Source organism: Emys orbicularis, chromosome 16 (assembly GCF_028017835.1).
Source record: "Emys orbicularis isolate rEmyOrb1 chromosome 16, rEmyOrb1.hap1, whole genome shotgun sequence".
Taxonomy (NCBI): domain Eukaryota; kingdom Metazoa; phylum Chordata; order Testudines; family Emydidae; genus Emys; species Emys orbicularis.
In genome coordinates, this window is record NC_088698.1 from 13,856,206 (window position 1) to 13,862,678 (window position 6,473).

The window sequence follows — 6,473 nt, forward strand, 5'->3', positions numbered from 1 at the left end:
GATGGGAGTCGTGTCTAAAGGAGAGCTAGTTGGTGATAGTATTTGTAACTGCTGCTCTCTACTGTGGTTGTTGGAAATTGATTTGGAATGATTGTTGCTGCCATTTATTTGTAGGCTCTAAATCAAGTTATGAATCTTTGATATTTAAGTTTTTTAAGATGTATGTGTGTCCAGCTTGGGCAATGGGCATATAGTGTATTAATATTGATCTACATATGTAACTTACATTTTTACAGTTTATGGAGTTCTTTTAATGGATTAACAGTTAATCAACCTGTTCAATGCTCTGAGTAAAATGTAACCATTTAACAATTTGTGTCTGCCTCTGCTTGATTGCTCTAAAGGCAACTGCTTTCTAGCGAAATTCAGAAAATGCTTTGAAGTTGGATGTGTTTGTTTTCTGCAACTTGTGCCCTAACAGAGATGGCACTTACATACAGGAAATTGGGAATGATCATATATTCATTTAATCTGAAGTCTTTTGTAAATGCTGCATGGAAGGCTTAATCTTCTAGTAATGTTAGGCATGTCTTGTAAGTAGTGCTAATTCACTGTTGTAAACAACAGGTTGTAAATGTGCAGCTCAGCAGCAATAAAATATGTCAAAGTATATTTTTGGTCAATGAATATGATTCATAGTTTCTAAAGCCAGAAGGGAGCATTGTGATCATCTGGTCGGACCTCCTGTAGAACACAAGAGTGTAGAACTTCCCCAAAATAATTCCTAAAGCAGATCTTTTAGAAAAACATCCAGTCTTGATTTAAAAATTGCCAGTGTGATGGAGAATTGACCGTGACCCTTGGTAAATTGTTCCAATGGTTAATTACTCTCACTGTTAAAAATTTACACCTTATTTCCAGTCCGAATTTGTCTAGTCCAACTCCCAGGCTTTGGATCATGTACGTTTTTCTGCTAGATTGAAGAGCCCATTATTAAATATTTATTCCCCACGTAGGTACTTACAGACTGTAATCAAGTCATCCCTTAGCCTTCTCTTTGTTTGGCTAAATAGACTGAGCTCCTAGAGTCTCACTATAAGGCAGGTTTTCTAATCCTTTCATCATTCTCATGGGTCTTCTCTGACCCCTCTCCAATTTATCAACATCCTCTTGAATTGTGGGCATCAGAACTGGACACAGTAGTCTAGGAGCGGTCACACCAGTGCCAAATTCACAGGTAAAATAATCTTTCTACTCATATTTGAGATTCCCCTGTTTATGCATCGTAGGATAGCATTAGCCACAGTGTCACACTGGAGCTCATGTTTAACTGATTATCCACCACAACACCCAAATCTTTTTCAGAGTCACCGCTTCCCAAGATAGGCACCCCCATCCTGTAAGGATGGCCTATGGTCTTTGTTCCTAGATGTATACATTTATATTTAGCCATATTAAAACACATTGTTCGCTTGTGTCCAGTTTACCAAGCAACCCAGATTTCTCTGAATCAGGGACCTGTCCTCTTCATTATTTACCACTCCCCCAATTTTTGTGTCATCTGCAAATGTTATCAATGATTATTTTATGTGTTCTTCGAGGTCATTGATAAATATGTTAAATAGCATAGGGTCAAGAACCAATCCCTATGGGACCCCACTGGATGACAATTCTCCATTTAGGGTTAAATTTTGAGACCTGTCAGTTAGCCAGTTTTTAATCCATTTAATGTGTGCCATGTTAATTTGCACCTTCTATAGCTGAAATCATGAAGTCACACTTGTCTGTGGTGTGTTTGTGCACATATATCAGTGATTCTCAAACTTCTGTACTAGTGACCCCTTTCACACAGCAAGCCTCTGAGTGCGACCCCCCGTTATAAATTAAACACACTTTTTAATATATTTAACACCATTATAAAAGTTTGGGGTGGAGGCTGACAGCTTGCGACCCCCCACATAATAACCGTATGACCCCCTGAGGGGTCCCGACCCCCATTTTGAGAACCCCTGACATATATAATGTAGATCAGTATGTTTGTGTACTACTATACAGCTATTCTGCTTGCATGTGCCAAATAATCTTTCAACTACATAGAGCCGTGGATAGAAGAAATCAGGAGGGACAATAGTTAGAAACTCTCTGATTTTTCTTTACTCCTTTTAACACATCTATTTAAAATTATTTTGCCAAACTGTTGTAAGGTTACTGGACATTTTGGAGCCACCTCCCTACAGCCCCTTCCTCTCCCATGAGCCCGGATATCTCTTTAGCAGCACTTTATGGACAACCAGCTACTTTAAAATCTCACTTTCTGTTGCATGCTGAAGTGAAAGATTGTTAAATTCAGTGGTGCACCAGGTTAACGCGACCTGATATAACACTAATTCGGATATAACGCGGTAAAGCAGCGCTCCAGGGGGGCGGGCTGCGCGCTCCGGCGGATCAAAGCAAGTTCGATATAACGCGGTTTCACCTATAATGCAGTACGATTTTTTTGGCTCCCGAGGACAGCGTTGTATCAGGGTAGAGGTGTAACAAATAATAAAATGAAAGCTCTGCTGGCACTTTTGAAAGATTATGATTTTGCCCCAGTGTCTGTGTACTATTGTATAAGTGTAAATGTCACTTACGCTGTCTACTAGCAAAGATTTCGCAAACAATAGGTAAATAAATAGTGTGTGTGTGTGTGTGTGTGTGTGTGTAAAGACAATTCAACAATAACAATATCGAACAATTTTCAGATTTATCCTTTCATATATTACACACAGACACTAAAATATAGAATAATTTTCATGCAGCTTCCTTTTCTACAAAACAAATCTTCCTTTCCATTCATGTCCAGCATGATATTAACAGACATTCAGGATTTTACATTTAAATTCACTGCATTCAAGAATACTGTTTTTTTTAAACTCTACGGTTTTAAAATAATTGTACAAATGAAGCTGTTTGGCAACAAATTTCTCTCTATTGCATATGCTCCTTTGTGACTAGCCAGCTGCAGTACTGTAGCTTTTACATAAGCAAAATCAGAAGAGAAGAGCTGGATGGATTATGGCTTGCAGGCTATAAATAGAAACTGGAGGAGAACACAGGTGGAGCTCACAGACATGCCCAACAGCTACAGTAATAGGTATGTACTAAACGAGAAGCCCTGGCCATGTCCTGCACTCGGGTTGCTGAAATGGTTAGTATAGTATATGGGACTTTTGATTGTACAGATGATGGAACTATCCTGGAGTCTTTCACTGTTGGGCACACCCTGCTTACTGTTGGAACACAATGCACCTAACACAAACAAGCAGCTACCTTGTTCTGGCATCTGGCCAGTGGCACCCGCTTTCCAGGAACTTTTAACTGTGCTTTTTCATTTCATGCACTGTAAGAGAAAGTGGGGTGGTTTGGGAAGATCCCTGACCATGACCGCTACAATTTGGTGCACAAGTACCACAATGCTAGCGACCTTAAAACACATATGGTAGATAAATCTACAGGAAATGCTTCAGCCCAAAGCCAAGTTTCTTATTGCACAATTAAAGATGTGACAAGATGTGACCGAGAGAGCAAATGTTAGTCTCAAGCCCTATGACTAATAAGCACTGATGCATTTAATACCTGGTCACTAAGGGCCAGATTTTTAAAGAGAGTTAAGCATCTAAGGGGATTTTTCAAAATCACCTAGGTGCTTAAAACTCATTGATTTCAATTAGTGCTAGGCCCTTGGATGCTTTGAATATCTCACTAGGCACCTAAATACCTGTAAAAATCTGTCCCTAAGAAGTAAGTGATTCAAAGGTGAAACATAGGATTCCACTGCTGGAATAACTGCTGGGCAAGATGCATAATGTTTAGTCATATTGAAAGCTATGCAATGCTCAAAGAAAATTGAATCAGAGCTTGGAAGCGGAGTTTGCTGTCCCTAAGAGCTCCTGCTTCCCTGGGACTGTTCCTCTGGGCTCCTGTTAACCCAAGCAGCAAGCTCACAACACTTTTACCATGTGAGTGGTTAACTGACACAGCACAATGTCTGGAGGGCAGCCAGGAGCATGGCACCAAAGATGTCTGAAGTCTGGCACACCTCTGTCACTTGGCTGGCAGATGCTGAGCATGTCCCTGACGTATTGTGAGCATTTCATTTTTGGCTTTTGAGGGACTGGTCAGGTTGCAGGAGCCAGGCAGAGACACAAAGCCAGAGTGTCGCAGAGAAGAAGAAAAGGCAGTTTCACTGTAGCCTCTCAAGCAAAGATTGGTAAGAATAACCCCCAAAGTAACCATTTACCCTCGTCAAGCCTTTCAAAAACAGTGAGAGACACCAGCGGCACTTCAGTCCGGTCCACTCCAGAGACCCAAAGCACTGAAGTCAAATGGATTCGATGAAGCTTTAAACGATTTACATGAGGTATGCCTTTTGGCCCATTAAGGCAGGGGCTAATATACAGCATGCCAGCTATTATAGCAGGATAACATTTCAGTGCTAGCAAACCTCAGTACCATGGAAAGGGCTCCTGTCTATGAGCCAGATTTTCTGGAGTGCCAAATTCACTCTTCACAGCTTACCCAAAGCAGCCAGAGATTGCCACTGGAAAATTACCCACACATAGGGGGAATCTGTGGGTGTAAAGCTGGAAGAGGCTGCTCTGCTGTTGCTGGCTTCATTGCCTGGTTTTACCAGAACCTACTCTCCCTGTATGGTGAGGAGGAAAGGCAGTGGGCACAGGGGAATGTAATGGGTGGAACAAGGCTTTTGCTACATCTGATTCTCCAGTGGCAGTGTAAGTTACATCTGCCTGCTACAGCTTGAGCTTGAGCTGGATGCACATAACAGAATCAGGAGGCCATGACTGGCTCCCCTCTCTACTCTGAGCTTGGCAGAGCTTACATGAAGAACCAAGCCCTATGAGAAGTATCAAGAGCACCCCTGGGAGCCCACGTGCCTCTCATACAAACAGTGCAAGAGAAGTAGCTGTATACGTTTTAAAATGTACATAAACCACTATGAGCAAGCCACGAAGAGAACCAGTTGAGAATAAATAATTCCAAAAGCAATGCCCAAAAGTCAGGTGTACAACAAGTCACTGATTAAGTAGGAGGAGGAGCTTTCCTTCCTAATCTGTTAAATGATTAACAGCCCATTATTGTTCAACAGGTTGGCATCTATTTGAGATCACCTATACCATCAAAAACATGAGCATTGAGATGAGGAAATAAAATGTCATCTGGCTTCTGAAAACAGAACTTAAGATTGGCCTTAATATGATTAATTATTTCAGAGTCAGGTTTAGAGGCAAAGAGTTGAGAGGATTATAGCGAGGTAGACATTGTTTGGGTGAAGAAGGGCTAAAGAAGAAATATAGTTAAGTATTAAACTGGAGTCTGGTACTGCTCAGAGAGAAACAGAATATACAACCAGTTCGTAACACTTTAAATTAGGGTTCCCAACTATATGCCATTTAGCCTTGAAAAACACCAACTGATCGTTAAACTTTCACTGAGATGTATCAGTCATTTGTCTCTCGTGAACGATGACACAACAGTCAGTATATACACACCTGGGGCAGCTGAGGCACAAGGCACGACAGAGTACTGCTGCACACCTAATGTGTCTGTATATTTATGTGGCTGGAAAACATATTGCAGTTAAAAATCAACTCTCCTTCAGAAAGATTAACGTCCCTGTGCTGCACCTGAGTGGATGGGATTACAAAAAACAATAACTGAATCTCATCACTGACACAGTCAGCATTAGTGCCCCTTATCTGAATGTATGAGGTATCTAAACCACAACTAGTGGGGTAGCTAAATGAGAGGAAAACACAAGCTGATTGTGCAGGACAAAACAGTGAGAAGTCACTAAGTGCTAGGTGTATATTTCCCCCAAATAAAAGTCCTCTGAAGATTTCTTTAGTATTTGTCTAAAATTAAAAATAAATCAAAAGTGATGACTTTGATGGAGAAAGGGAAGCAGAGGGGAGGGGGGAAATGAACACATTATTTGCTCATACTTTAATTTTCTGTTCCACGAATAAAAGGCTTGTAAAAGATTAATGAATTATTGGGTTAATGAATGATTGACAGATTTTTAATATGTAGTTAATCAAACGTTATAGATTATTACAGAGGCCAGAAGGTCAATAGGTGGCTTTTAACTAGAGCCCCCTTTTTTTTTTTTTTTTTTTAAAGAAAATCCACAACAGTTTAAATGGCAGAGTACTGAATTTCATGGAGTTTGAGTGGAATGAATTTTACAGTTAATGTTAGTGAATTTCAAAGATGGAATGAAGTTTACAACTAAATTGAGTCAATTTCAAGGTTGGGAACTGATTCCATCCTTGAAATCGATTAACATTACTTGTAAAATTCATCCTGCCCTTTAAATTGACTACTATGTGTAAAATTTATTCCATCTTGAAATTGACTCAATTTAGTTGTAAAATTCATTCTGTCCCTGAAATTGACTACCATTCATGGTTTGGGGCCCGAGGGCATATTTACGATTTCCGTGGTCTCCATGAAATTGTGATTTAATGAGG